Here is a 14,107-nt window from a genome sequence, read left to right on the forward strand (position 1 = left end):
CTGAAGAAGTCTACCATGTAAGATCGGGATAGGAAATAAATCTTTAGTCATTTAGTCATACATTACAATACACAACATTTAGCCATGAAAATAAGATACTCCTCCGTCATGGAGCAGATGGTCCAAGAAAAAACAGATATTTAGAACGATACAATCATAATGACTATTAACAAAACACAAGAGTGGTTATAACATGCTTTATGACTGAAAGCTAAATGCTAAGCTAACAATTTGTAATACTCAAAGTTAGGTTGAAATTTTAATTTATGTTATATTGTATTTTATTCAGTTTTTCTTGTTTTGCTGCTCTTTTATATATATGTCATATAACTAACCTAAAGTCACACTCACAGACTCTCAGCCACATGAGTGTTCAGAGGGACGTGATGTACATTTAACCCCTAATAAGACACACACACACACACACACACACACACACATGCAGGCAGGTGAAGCAGGTAACTGTGGTTCATGTACAGGGTATGAGTGTGTCTGGGCTACAGAACAATCCTTTGCTGCTACTCGGGTTACATAAGAGGCAGACAGAGCGGCTCTGTGCACGCCGCTGCTCCAGCTGCCCTATCCTATCTCTTTAAATGAGACAGAGCTGCTCCGCTCTGCGTGTGTGCGTGTGCGTGTGTGAGTGTGTGTGGAGGAGAAATTACGGGAAAGAGAGGCCGCTCTGTTGTGGAGGAGGAATAGGCGATCGAAAACACAACAGAGAGGATCTTTTGCTTCGATTTGAGCGTTTTTTTTTGCAGAGGATGCTGTGTATCGGTTCTCTCTGCGTTTGACTGATTCTGATTTTGGACCTGGGACCTTCGTGTATCTATGGGCTCGGTGGGCGCATCTTTCGCCTCCCGATAGGACATAACGGGCAGGGCTGCCTTCTAATCCTTATTTATTTCGCTCTCTCTGCGCTGCAACTTTGGGAGAAACGTGATCGAGAGGCAGCGATAACAGCGGGCTGATCATGGATTAAAACCCGAGTGAATTTTCATCTGAGAGGTAAGGGATGCTGCGGAGGGGGAAAGGCCGGACGAGGAGGATGCGTCCATGGGTGCAGAATGTGTGTAGCATGTCTGTGCTTGTGATGGATGTTGGGGTGTTGGGTGACGGCAGCAGCATCCACACTGCAGACGAGGCGGAGGAGACTGCAGAGAGATCGGGGTGATGGTGTGGGAGAACGGCTGGGTGTTCCAGCTCTTTGTGTGCATGCTGGGGCCTTTGGGAGACGGAGCTGATCAGCCGCATCGAGCTGCGTATTATTAACAAACACAATGACGTCAGCGTCTCTCAGTGACGCAACATCTTTCGTGTTCATGTGTGCAGATTTTTTCCCTTTCAGTCTTTTTTGTTTGTACCGGGTGTTTTCTGTGTTTTGCTGTGGCTGTCGTGGATCCACCCCTGATGCTCTGTCAGCTGTTTTTAGCCTATCTGTGCTCCAGGACATGTGAACGATTATAGTTAGCCTAATGGTCTTGACTTAACCCCTTCACATACAAGTCTACCACTTCCCCCCTAAGTAGCTTTAAGGCTAAAACAAACTCTTAGCATTTTGTAGTTACGTTAGTATTCCCTGTAGATGTCCTGCGGATTTAAACAGTGTTTTGGCTGTGTTTGTGACGAGCCACTGATGCCACTGCAACTCAACAGTGTGAATTGTTAGATCCTGCTCTGCCCACATCTTTCAAACCCACCCCTGTTTGTTTGTAACTCATCATTCTGTAATTAATGTATGGTCTCTGATGACATCACTATGACATCATCAGGGTTATTTTAGGGTGGTGTATTCAATATGACGAGCTTGTGTGGTGGATATGTAGTGAGCTCCGAACCTACAAGTTCTACCAAATTGGAGTTGAGTTGTGCATAGAGCAGGTGTGCTCTGAGATAATGCATGTATACCAGTTATAATGCAGCCAGGAAGCAAGGAAAGCATGGAAACATATTGGCACATATTGATGGGGAGAAGGTGACAGCTTCTTGCAATGAATACAGGAACTTTCTTCAAGCTCTAACAAAAATGTCTCATTTTATGATTCAAATTAAGATTGGCGCTTTACATTTATGTTCTTTTAATGTAAAGGGACAACGAGACTACACACTTGTTTCAGTGGGGGGACGCTGGATTATCTTCATCTTAAATGTGGACAATCTTCAATTTATTGTTTGTAACACTTATGGACAGATTAGGATACCTCAAGCTACAAATCTGTTTTCCACGCTCTCTTTAAAGCTGACACATTACTGGGAAAAATACAAGGATGCCAGGGAGACTTCGGTGATGCTCTAGATCAGGGGTCCCCAAACTTTTTCCTGTGAGGGCCACATAATTGTTCCCTTCTCTGATGGGGGCCGGGGTCAGTTTGTAACAGAAAAAGTGGGTCGATCGCAGGGGTGCCTAAACGTAAACATTTATTGTTTTCCAGAAAGCCACACATAACCAAATATTAATAACCTTTTCCGGGATCTTCACAGAAAAAAAAGTCAGGAAATAACAGATGAGACAAACAGCCTTTTCTTTGCATTGAACAAACAAATAATCGTTTGACCACTGCAGGTTAAATACCCTGCATTCTGAATCAATGTTTCTCTTACCTAACCTTTTCGCCATTATTCCGTTCTATTTGACAGGGGCTAGTCTAGGATTCGCGTGGCCAGACTGAAAAAAAAATCATAATGCGTCTCTGGTATTGTTCAGGGGGCCGGGCCAAATGTGTAGGCGGGCCGTATCCGGCCCGCGGGCCTTAGTTTGGGGACCACTGCTCTAGATGACCAAATGGTTTGCTGGGCTCGAAGATCTACATCATCCTCAGTTTTATTTGAGCAGCTTTTGGAGATTCCAAAGACTCTTCTAGAAGTGTTTGTTTGATTGTTTGTTACTAATACATCCATTTATTATATTGTAAATGTTATTCTGAGTCTGGCCCTTCTAATATTGCCAACAATGTTGACTTTTTTATAGTCACTTATGTAGGCTTAGTCACATTTTACTCACTCAAATTGTAATATTTTTATGACAATGACCTTGTTCATTTCTGAGAAATGTAAAGAAAACTGTGATGATGTGTTTGTGAGAGCTGGAATTACTCAATCACTAGGACGTGATAGACTAATAGTAGAATCATATATGTTTTTGGAGCTTATTAAATATGTATGAATAATGTATCGAGAAGGAGGTGTCAACAACAATGAAACAGGGGTTTAATAACAAAACCAGAAAAATAATATTTGTCCATTGAAAATAGTAGACTGTTTATGTTTTTAAATATTGAGTACAAAATTGTATCCTGAGTAGATGCATAATGTTTAAAATAATAAATACATAAAAGAGATAATATAAAGAGATAATTAGCAAAAGTCCAAATGGCTTCTTGGTTAAACTGTATTACTTCTATAAACAGGCTAGTATTAGATTGTATCTTCCACTGCTCTCAGTTTTGCGCCTCTTTCTCCAGGGCACTTTATTTCCTTAGTCTCTATATTTTCTATTGACGTTCTCCAGCTGTGGGTTCCATGTTAGAGCCTTTCTGGTTACATTGTTTTTGGGCTTCCATAGAGTGTGTCTGGTCCAACCCCACTTCCTTTTCCTCATCTGGTTGTCTCTTTCTTGGTTTGTTTTCTCCCACAGATCTTCATTTCTGATGGTGTTTGGCAAAGAAAGTTCTTAGGCACGTGTTTACAAAGGTCTGGACTTTGTTGCTGGGGGATTGTGTTATTGTCCATGTTTCTGAGCTATAGAGCGTTGTTGTTGAATATCTAGAGTTTGGTTTTTTCACTTATGGTTTTCGCTTTGGGTTCCAGTTGGGCCATAGTGTAACAAAAGCTGTTCTAGCCTTCCGAATTTGGGATTGAACAACAGTGCCGAGGTATGGGAAGGTGTTCTAGCTCTGCTCCTTCGATTGATGGTGTTGTGGATGCGCATTACCTTGGTTTTGTCTATATTGATAGCAGGGATATCACAATACCATAAATGAAGTCGTCGACCAATACCAGTGACACTTTACCGATTCTCCATACCAATTCAATAACACGGTAAATAAACCAAACAATAAATCCCATGTACTTCAAAATACACTCCTTTATTACCGTTTGCATACTGGTTTTTGTTAGGAGGTTAAACCGGTCATATTTCCATCTCTAATATCAATTTTATAATACTGTGAAAACATCTCCTTCAAACAACTGTATTTATTCAAGTTTCTCACCCAAAACTACATTTTACAAGATTACATTTAAACACATCATGATAACGTTATAATTTACCTTCACCTAATAGTAATTTTTACTGAATAGAGCTTGAACGCACCATAATGCAACTCTACTCCATTCACAGGCTGTCAACAGCTAAACTTAACTTTCGTCCTGTCGATTTCAACACAGATTTGTTGTACACACTGTATCATTATCAGGGAAAAGATAGGATGCGTCCCCCAGAAGCGTCAATAGTTTACCTCGTACCTTAGACATATTCTATCATCACCTGGATGATGAGGCGCTGTTAGTCTCAAACCCTGATGGTACTTGTGGTACCTACAGAAAAACAAGTACCGATACAAGTAGTATTGATATTGACATCCCTAAGGACTGTCTTGGCAGATGTTGATAGCAGGTTTGTAATCTGTGGGCATGTGTATGATGTTTGGGATAAGCAAAACTAATGCGAAGTCCAGATCATGTAGCTGGGGCTACAGCGTCCACTGTATTCCAGATTTCTGTCCCTCTATCGTTCTTCTCACGATCCAGTCCACTGCCAGGGGAAAGAGCAAGAGGGGCAGCAGGAAGCACTGTCTATCTAGTCTATGAATGTGAAGTAAAGAGATGTGTTCCATTCTAATGACTGTGATAAGATGATGTGAAGCATGGCAATGTGGTCAGTGCAGGCTCTGTCTTTCCTGGTGGGGTGCCCCTTTAACTTTTCATGAAAGCATTTTTAAAGTTGAACAAACCTTTTCTCTTACTCTGCATGACACTACAATATATTAACTTGTACACTATAAGTATTTACTTGTTCAAACACTTAATTGAGACTCTGTTACTGCGTTAAATACTCATTGCTCATAACTTTGAGCAGTTAGGATGTTCTTCCCCCAGTCAATCAGATGTGCTATTTGCCAGTAATTACTTAAAGGTTTTCAAAATGATATTCAGAGCATAGATATGGTTGAGGGATTACCTCCACACACTTCTAAACATGGCGACGGCTGGGCTGGTGGTTAGCAGCTAACGGTGCTAACAGCACGGAGAGTGCAAATAACTGCAACAGTGGTGACAGAGCTAACAGTGCTAACCTGAGGGGGAACCAGAGGGTAGATGTTAAGCTTCACCTCGTTATCAGCGCTAACTGCTGTATGAGCGCAGTGCAGAGCGGCGGCCATTAGCTACCCACAGACAGGACTCACATGCACGCGCAGCTGGACCGGCTACGTAAACAAAGCTCAGAGAGGCTGGGATAACAACACACACAGAGGGAGCGTGACTTCATTTTTTGCTCAGGTAAACATTACTCCCCTATATCTCCACATAGCAAATAGTTGTTTGCTGCTCTGAATATCGTATTGAGAAGCTTTAACACACTGAATGTCAAAGACAGAATGTATGGGTGTGTAGGGTGTGGTTGTTTTTTTTTGTCCTCACCTATACTGTAGTGTGCAGGTTTTTGCAGAATTGTCCAATATTATCCTTATTTTCTGGCAATATGGTTGCATTATCCAGAGTAACAGGATTGATTTTGTATATTGGCTGAATTGACCCTTGAGGCAAATGCATTGTGATTGTGTTTTATAATTATGATGTCCATGTGTGAGTTGGCCGTGGGTGGTGCCTGCCAGGGAAACAAACAAGGAAGGATTTGCAGCAGATGTCTACAAGGCATCTGCTTCCTTTCTGACTTGTGGTCAATAAACAACATAGCTGACGGGATCCATTCTACGCAAAGTAATGGTCTGGGTTTCATGAAGCATCAGTGTTATGTTCTTGCTGAATCTTGATTGAATTCCTCAGGACTAAACTCTGTGAGATTTGTTGATTGATTCTGGTGCCAAAATACATGATCTATATTTTGTTTAGTTGGTAGAGAGCTTATTTGTTCAGAGTGATACAACCAATCACTAACTCTGATGATAATGTTTTACCACCTTAACGCACACTGAGGTGAAGCAAAGTAGAAAAATAACTTGTTTTGATTGTACTGTGTGGGAGGAGTTTCATCATGACTCAACGGACACAATAACAACAGTAATTACTGGTACAATACAACTCTCCTTGTGTGAGATTAATGTTTGTTTTACATGGCCCCTGATAAATGAAAGTAATAAACTAAACTAAACTATGTAGTCAGTAATATCGTCTACAGAGATAAAAAAGTAAACAGGATGGAAAAAACGCTGAACTAAAACACACACACACACCTATATGGTTGTGATATAGTATAATAATGATAGTAATAGTCCCTCAGATTATTTTAGTGTTTAAATAGTATATCGCCTCATTTAGTTTGACTGCTAATTCACTCCAGTAAGGATATGTTTGGGATAACATTTGGTTTCTGGCTTTATAGATTATGTTCATCAATTAATATGTATGCTTTATATATTGTTCTGGATCGATCAATCAATCAAGCAACCAACCAACCAACCAATCAACCAATCAATCAATCTATTGCTGTGGAAGATGTTTCCAGACCAGTGAGGATAAGATAAGTCACTATAAGAATATGGAGGAAGATGTGGAGATTATGTGGAGTGTCAATGATGAATCTTTTGTGTGTTTACAAACAGTATCACCAGAAGTTGTGTCTAACATAAAGTATTTACTATACAGGCTGGAGTTTACAGCTGAATTCAAGCATTCCCCAAAGGTTTAGTAGACACTTTAAAAGTGTCCAGAGAAAAATAAATGTGACCAATTATATTGCCACTCTGTTGCCATATATACGGTGTTTTTCAGTAGTGTCATGCCATCAACCAGAACACAAAACCTCAGATAAGGCCACTATATAGTAACCTGCCAGATGGTTTGTAACACAGAACCATCTGAGAAGCCGTCTTTGGAAAATGTTTAAAAAGGGCAGGCACTTTCAAAAAATACTTGGCAGGTGATTGGAAGAACCACTTGTCTGTATCACAGTCTAACTTCAACCAATCAGATCAAAGAACCATATGTGCCGGTTGGTAAATCAAACTCTTGCTGAAAACCAGTTGGGAGATTAGGAAAAACATCTCGTCCATCAAGGGAAGCCTTCAGTGTCGTTCTTTGGTCTTCTTTCAAATACTCTCCAGTTCCGATTGAACTGATGCTATTGCAGCATCTACACTAACTATTTTAGGAGTCGCCTCTCCGTCACACACACCTTAACGCCTGTAGCTGCTAGTAGCTCCTTACAGGGCGCTGATTGGTCCGTCCACTGGTTGTTTGGACACAAATGTATGACCTGAAGCCTGACAAAATAGATTTGTGATCTTGTTATATTGCAAAAATCCATCTAACATGCAAGTTAATCTATATTGTGTCATGTTGAGTTCTTGTTAATAGGTTAACAGGTTAGATAGAGCAGAGAAGACAGAGCAGGAGCAGCTGCAGTGAACACAGGAGAAATGGTTGCTGGTTGAGACTGTTTATCTCTCATAATGCTTAATCCTTACTAATGTAATTTCAGGTTATGATGATATATTATTGCTTTGCTGACACAGATAAACCCAGTGAGGAAGACAGTCTCAGGCTGTCATGAATGATCAATTGTAGCATCCGATAAATTTAACCGTGTGGGTCATGTTGGTCTGCGTCTACTATATTAGCCATGTTGTGCCTTCACTATCACACCGAGTCAGACAGAAGAGATCCCAACAACTAAAAGTGTTCTCACTCTTCTCCCATCATGCATCTGTGGCACTGCTCATATGACTTCATATGACTGTCTTTATGTAGTGGAACAGAGAGAGTACACTGTAGAGGTCACGTATAGTATAGTGACTCATGTTGGTATTGAAGTCAAGATAGTGGTAAGATTTGTTTCATAGCTGTAAAGCATTCTACAAATCTGGACTTTTAACAATTATAGGAACCTTCGCCAACTGTTACATGGCACTATTATTCACAGGCTAATGCTTTCTCCTGTCTCATTTAAAGAAAGATACCATGAGATCATCAGCAAAGAAGCTGGTTCAACAGGTACACTATCATATTATGCACTTCACTTCACTACTGCTGTTCTTGTTTTTGTTACATTGTATACATTTGATATGGTTGGTATATGTATATATAGATATATAGTATGCAAGCGCACTATATAACTCTACATGACATATCTACACCCTGTCGTCATCACCTGCATGAGCTGTGTCTCCCTATACTTGACATCGATTGGTTTGTAGAAAGACTCTCCTGTCCTCGTATAGCCTATGTAGACATCATAACTTTACTTGGATCTTGAGGAGATGAATTGTTTATTCATAGACAAACTGAAACCTACATTGTACAAGTACTACCAATTGACAACCTTAACTTTAACAACTTTAACAAACAATAATTTCCCCTCTGCTGCAATCACAACAGCTACCTGCTCTGAGTGCAGCGCTTTCACCTCGCGACATACACACTAGCACTAAGCTATTCCCCAAAAAGAGCTAAGCTACTCTTAGAACATAGGATACGATAGCCTGCCAAAGCTTACTGTAATTGGTCTGAAAGTTCGAAACATCCAAATAATGATTTCAGACTAGAAACATGGTTCAGCCGGATCACTCTGTATCTGACTGGAGAAGGGAAAGTGAAGTTGTGAATCTTGACATGGTCCTGATAATGGTGCCTCTTTAGTTGGCTCAGTTACACGTATAGAAATGCCTCCAACCCCTTCAGCTCTGCTTCTCTTTGCTATGTTACATTTTCTCTCTTTTTCTCTCTTCCCTTAGGAAAACTTTTAGTTACACTTACTGTTGTCCACATTTCACTTTCCAATTCATATAGTCAACATTCTGCAGGCCATTTTCTTTTCTTGGTTCTTCTTTTCTCTATTTCTCTGTTTATGAACCGTTAAAGATTCAGAAGAAACATGTAAGCATTCCTAAACATTTCTACAGAGCATCTGCCTCGACCTTGCCTTTTCCTGGCCAAATGTCCAACTTTGGATCCATAGGATCTCACAAGCGTTGCTCTTTAATAGAGAACCTTGGCATTGAGCTGTTGTTGCCATGGCTGAAGGAAATGAAATAAATGCCACGACTTCCTTAAGGTGATGGATGCTATAAAAATATTTGGTTTGTCCAGACATAATCTTTAGCTGAGGAAGTCCCACAGAAATGCTGGAGATGCTACGTCATTCCATCTATGCGTGACCAAAAAAACATTGGGGCAGTGCGTGCAGTGCGCACAACCATGTTGCAATGACCACGAGCAAGTGATTTGTGATTACTGTGCTGACTAATTTGGATTTGGGAGGTGCCAGTCTGGGAGAAGTTACAGTAGTCTATGTGTAAATCCACTATAAACATGAAATATAACAGGCTAAGCTATGAATGGATTTCGAGAAAGAAAACAAAATAACATTGTTCTGACATCTTTAAAGGATGAATGGTGTTTCATAAACAACAAACACATATCACATTCAGAAAGTGCCAAAAAATTCTGAAAGATAATGATCTGACAGCATGCACATTTAAACGTGTATTCATTGGATAAGGCCGTTTTTCATTCAGACACTAGGGTCTGACATACAGTTTATAATGACAAAGGGAGAGACACAATCATGGGGTTAACAAGGGGATAGGTAGTTCCTAGATAATACATCATTATGATTAAGTAAAGAATATTTGCACTGACATTTGATCAACAGCAACAGGATGCAACAAAGACTAGTGTACTGATTATCAAGTCTGTGTTTGTTTTGTGTATTCTTCATCATCAGTCACTTCATGCTGTTTACTGTGAAATATCAAAGCAGCTGAAGCCTTTTTGCTGAATTTCACCAGATTATTCCAAGTTGCATGACCCAGTCTCTGATTCCCTGTGCGTGTTTGCATGTTTGTTTGGTTAGTTAAAATTACGCAGCCCTTAGAGAGCATTATTTTAGCATTTTTTCTGAGGTGTTTGGTAGGCTGTTACACAATACACATACGCCTGCATTCTTTCTGAACCTGTGCAGTTGATTGAGCAGCAGCTCTTTACAAATGTAACTCATTGTGTGTTTTCCCATGTGAATGACAATGACAGCCTTGGGGTTACACGTGCCATGGGGTTACATCATTTTAGCGCATTCCATTCCTCAGCTTAACTGAGTTTCAGTTACTTTGTAGGTTTGTTTGATATATCAAATTAGTTTGGCCACAAAAGACAAGGGTTTTACTGTACATGACCTCCAGCTCCACTCAACTAGTCCCTTGATGAAAAAATGGCCACTTCCCACTGGTGATGTACTGTATCGTGGAATGCACCTGATTGGACCATGGTCCAACCTGCACATAAACTTTCTGTTATTCCGTCTAAACAAATTTAATATTTCTGAAAACGTTTGAGACAAGAAATAGGCTATGCCACTGCTAAATCTTGTTTCAATTTAGAACTACAACGCCTAGTTTGACAGCTTGATCTAAATTTTGCCAGCTAACCGCGTGGAACTAGCCGGGAAGTTGAAAAATCTCAACTTCATGCAATTGCGGATCGTGATGTTAGTAGAGGCTTTTGTCAAAAGTGAAACTCCAGAACATGAAAACTCTCTCCTTCTTTGCCCTCTTTTTAGTTGTCTAACACCGAAACTGCGTCACAGCCAACATCTGGTAAGGAGTGAGAGACAGCCGGCTGACCAAATAATTATTTCATGGTCATAACATCGTCTGACAAAATCAGCTACATCAGCTGCAGCTACAAATCCAGCTGATACTCTGTCCAGGGACAGCTCTTAAACCTTGGCTCAGTGATTTCATACAGCCGAGTCCATCTCATTTAGATATTCTTCTGTTTCTCTTGTCAGACAACAGTGAGTAAGACAGTTATTTTATTGCATTTCCTAAATACCACATGTTAAAGTGGCAATGGACAGCTTTTAAAACGTCCCCGCCAAGCGTTTCAAATATCTCTTTCTGTTGTCCTCAGAGCTACCAACATACAACTTAGAAAAAGAAAAGAGTGGTTGATTTATATTTTCCAAAATCACTTCATAAACTCTGTGGAAGAACCTTAAACTGGCTTGAGAGCGATTTAAGACTGCTGGAGGACCAGAAACAAACAAAACCGATGAATTCAGTGACTCGTTGTCTGGAATTATAGAGCACCAGAAACCTCTGGGTGGTATATCAGACGATGACCATGTAGAAAGTCCAGATAAAGACCTGAGCACTAATGGTAAATACACCACAGAAAGTTAATTAGTTACATTGTCAGGTAATTATAGTCCCCTGTTTTTCTACTATGACTGTGGATCAGATGGTTATATTTGTGTTTCTAATGGTGTTCTATTCCCAGAGGAAAGGAATCTGAACAGGCTGGAAGAGCCAAGGCATAGTAAGTGTGTGCCATCCACATCTACTGTAGCATCTCTGAGAGAAGATGGTGCCACCACCTTTCAGCAGAGAACAACAAAGATGACCATGCATGAAAAGTTAGCCAGAGAATTTCATGAGCACAAAATGAAATGAAACTCTAAATTAGGATTGCATACACCCTGGACATTGATGGAAAAGTTATTATGGTTCCTGTACTCCTCAGCATCAGGAGTTGATGGACACTTGTGTTATATGAATAACATAGTTGCACGGTTCCCCTTTAATGATAATATTATCATTAATAATAATAATCATAATAAATATTCATCTGTGAAGAGACTGTCTGATCACATGTTAATGTTAATTATTCCTCACAATGATTTACCATGGTAGGAAACAGATATATTTAAACATGCAACATTATTTATTTATGTTCTCAATCTATTTCAACATTTGAAAGTTAGAGTTATCACATCTCTGATATTTTTGTAAATATCTTTATTGACAGTTTTGTATGAATGAGAACATTTGTAGCATTTTGTTCAAAATCACACCGGTTATATCTTTGTACAAAGTATCATTTCTGTAACATTTTATAGGAAATCATTAACTGTCACATCTTCAAATCATATCCTGTTTGTACAAACCACTAACTTGGTAACATCGGAGAGTGTAGATGACATCTTCTCGTCTTAGAACAGTGTTTTCAACAACATCATTGCACCTTCGAAGACCTCTCCGTCCGATAAGGCTTTCTTGTTCCTTGTTTAAAATGTGCAGCTCTAAATGAAGCTTCCGTTGCTTTCTGTGACTTGTTCCCCGGCCTCGTGAAAAGAGATGCTGCTGCCCAAAGCTGCCTTTAACTCTCGGCTTGTTCTGCCCGCAGTGCTACAGCTGGGTAGTTAGTTAGTTAGTTAGTTAGTTAGCATGGTAGCTTTTGTGACACATACCGAAGTGTCTCCGCAATGTGCCGCTTTGCCGTCGTCCCGCAAATGAGACATACACACTTTTCTTTCACTGTTGTAAAAAATAATTCTTCCTCCCAATCATTGTGAAAATAGTTAGTTTTCTTTTGTTTTTCTGCCATGTTTAGCGTAATAAACACACCTAGCGCCCCATCGTAGCTGCTCCCGCTAGCTTGTCTCAGCGAAAAGGGAAATGGAGCTTGCGCACGGTCAGAGTTCATATACATAAAACATTTTAGTTTTTTAAATTCTATATTCAATATTTTCATTTTAAAATAAAGAATAATTCAAGTATTATTGATATAAAAAAAAAACAGCAAAACAATTAAATACCAATTTTAGACGGAGCTCCATGGTAACTAGTGCTATTTTTTAGAACATGCCCTGCGGGCGATTTACTTAGTCTCTGCGGGCGACAAAGTGCCCGCGGGCACCACGTTGGCTGCCCCTGGGCTAGACTCAAGCTAATATATTATTTGCAATGCATTTTCTTTGTACATTCTAAAGCGGTCTGGAAAAGTTATTTCATCATAGTAATTTAACGGATTACTCCTATCAACAAGTATTCGTCCGGCTGGCATCTGCTGTGCATGTTCATCTTCATTTAGGTATTCCAAGTATTCCATGCTGCCTCACAAACAAACAGTTGGACTTAAGCAGAGGTTAAACCTGCCTCCTTGCAGGATTCATTTAGTCCTAGAATAGCTCTAATCCTCCCTCTTGCAACCAGTTTAGTTTAATCCAGAACAAGCTAAATCTAGAACTATTTTAAAATGAGTCTGTGCAGGTCGCTTAGAGTTAGAACAGCTTTAACAGGCACTTTAGTCTGGCACTAGGTTTAAGCTCTGTCTCTGAAACCGCCCCCAGTAGTATTAATAAGTTGCCTGGTGTTGTTACTTATGGATCTACTTTAGTAAGAAGAATGTTTTTTATCACTCTCCCTCTTCGGGTAGAGTTCCCACAGTTACCGTTGCTCCAGTTGTTATGCTAGCTTGGGATAGCTACTGTTAGCCACTTTGTTGAGTTGTTGTTGAGTAGTTGTTGTAATTCTGTCTGCCTCCGACCCGGAGGCAGACAGAATTGCATAGTGAAAGCGAAGTGTCATTGTTCTACAGCCATTACATTGTGCAATTAACATTTACTTCATAATGGGACATTTACTTCAACACAGGGATAGTGCAAGAACGAAGGAAAGCATTAATTAATGGAGAATTTACAACATGCATTTAAAAATAAAATAAAAGAGTGAGTATTATTAACAATCTGAGTTGTATATTATTGTGCATTTGTAAGAATCTTCATTTGACTGGCGCCTAAATGCTTTTATTGTCTATAGCTGTTTCTATCTTAAATCTATTTTCTCTTTTTGCTCTAACACATTTGTTAGTCTTAAAGAATCTATTTAAACATTACATTCCCTCAATAGAATATTTTTTGTATATAAGGAAGAGGTGTTGTTACTTTAAATTTGGTTGTAATGTTTTACCAAATACAACAGAAGGCCGTGTTTTATGAACACAAACATGACATTTTCCTTCCCAGTGAATTCAGACCAGGATCAGTGCTGATTCATTAAAGTAATATGAGATCTAAAAAGAAAGTCTGTGCGCGTGTTTGGAATATTGTCTTGTTTTAGTATTGAGCTGAGAGAAGACCACGAGACAC

At 39.7% G+C, this 14,107-nt stretch overlaps 1 protein-coding gene across 1 annotated transcript in view; it reads left to right on the forward strand.

The window, feature by feature from the left end:
• Nucleotides 1-628: 628 nt before the first annotated feature.
• Nucleotides 629-14,107, forward strand: part of fbxl16 (F-box and leucine-rich repeat protein 16) — a 31,622-nt gene continuing 18,143 nt past the window's right edge. Inside the window, exon 1 of the mRNA XM_029437978.1 lies at nucleotides 629-1,008. The gene's annotated coding sequence lies outside the window, so the exon portion shown is untranslated. The remainder of the gene's footprint in view (nucleotides 1,009-14,107) is intronic.

The sequence above is a fragment of the Cottoperca gobio genome, chromosome 8, assembly GCF_900634415.1.
Source record: "Cottoperca gobio chromosome 8, fCotGob3.1, whole genome shotgun sequence".
Taxonomy (NCBI): Eukaryota; Metazoa; Chordata; class Actinopteri; order Perciformes; family Bovichtidae; genus Cottoperca; species Cottoperca gobio.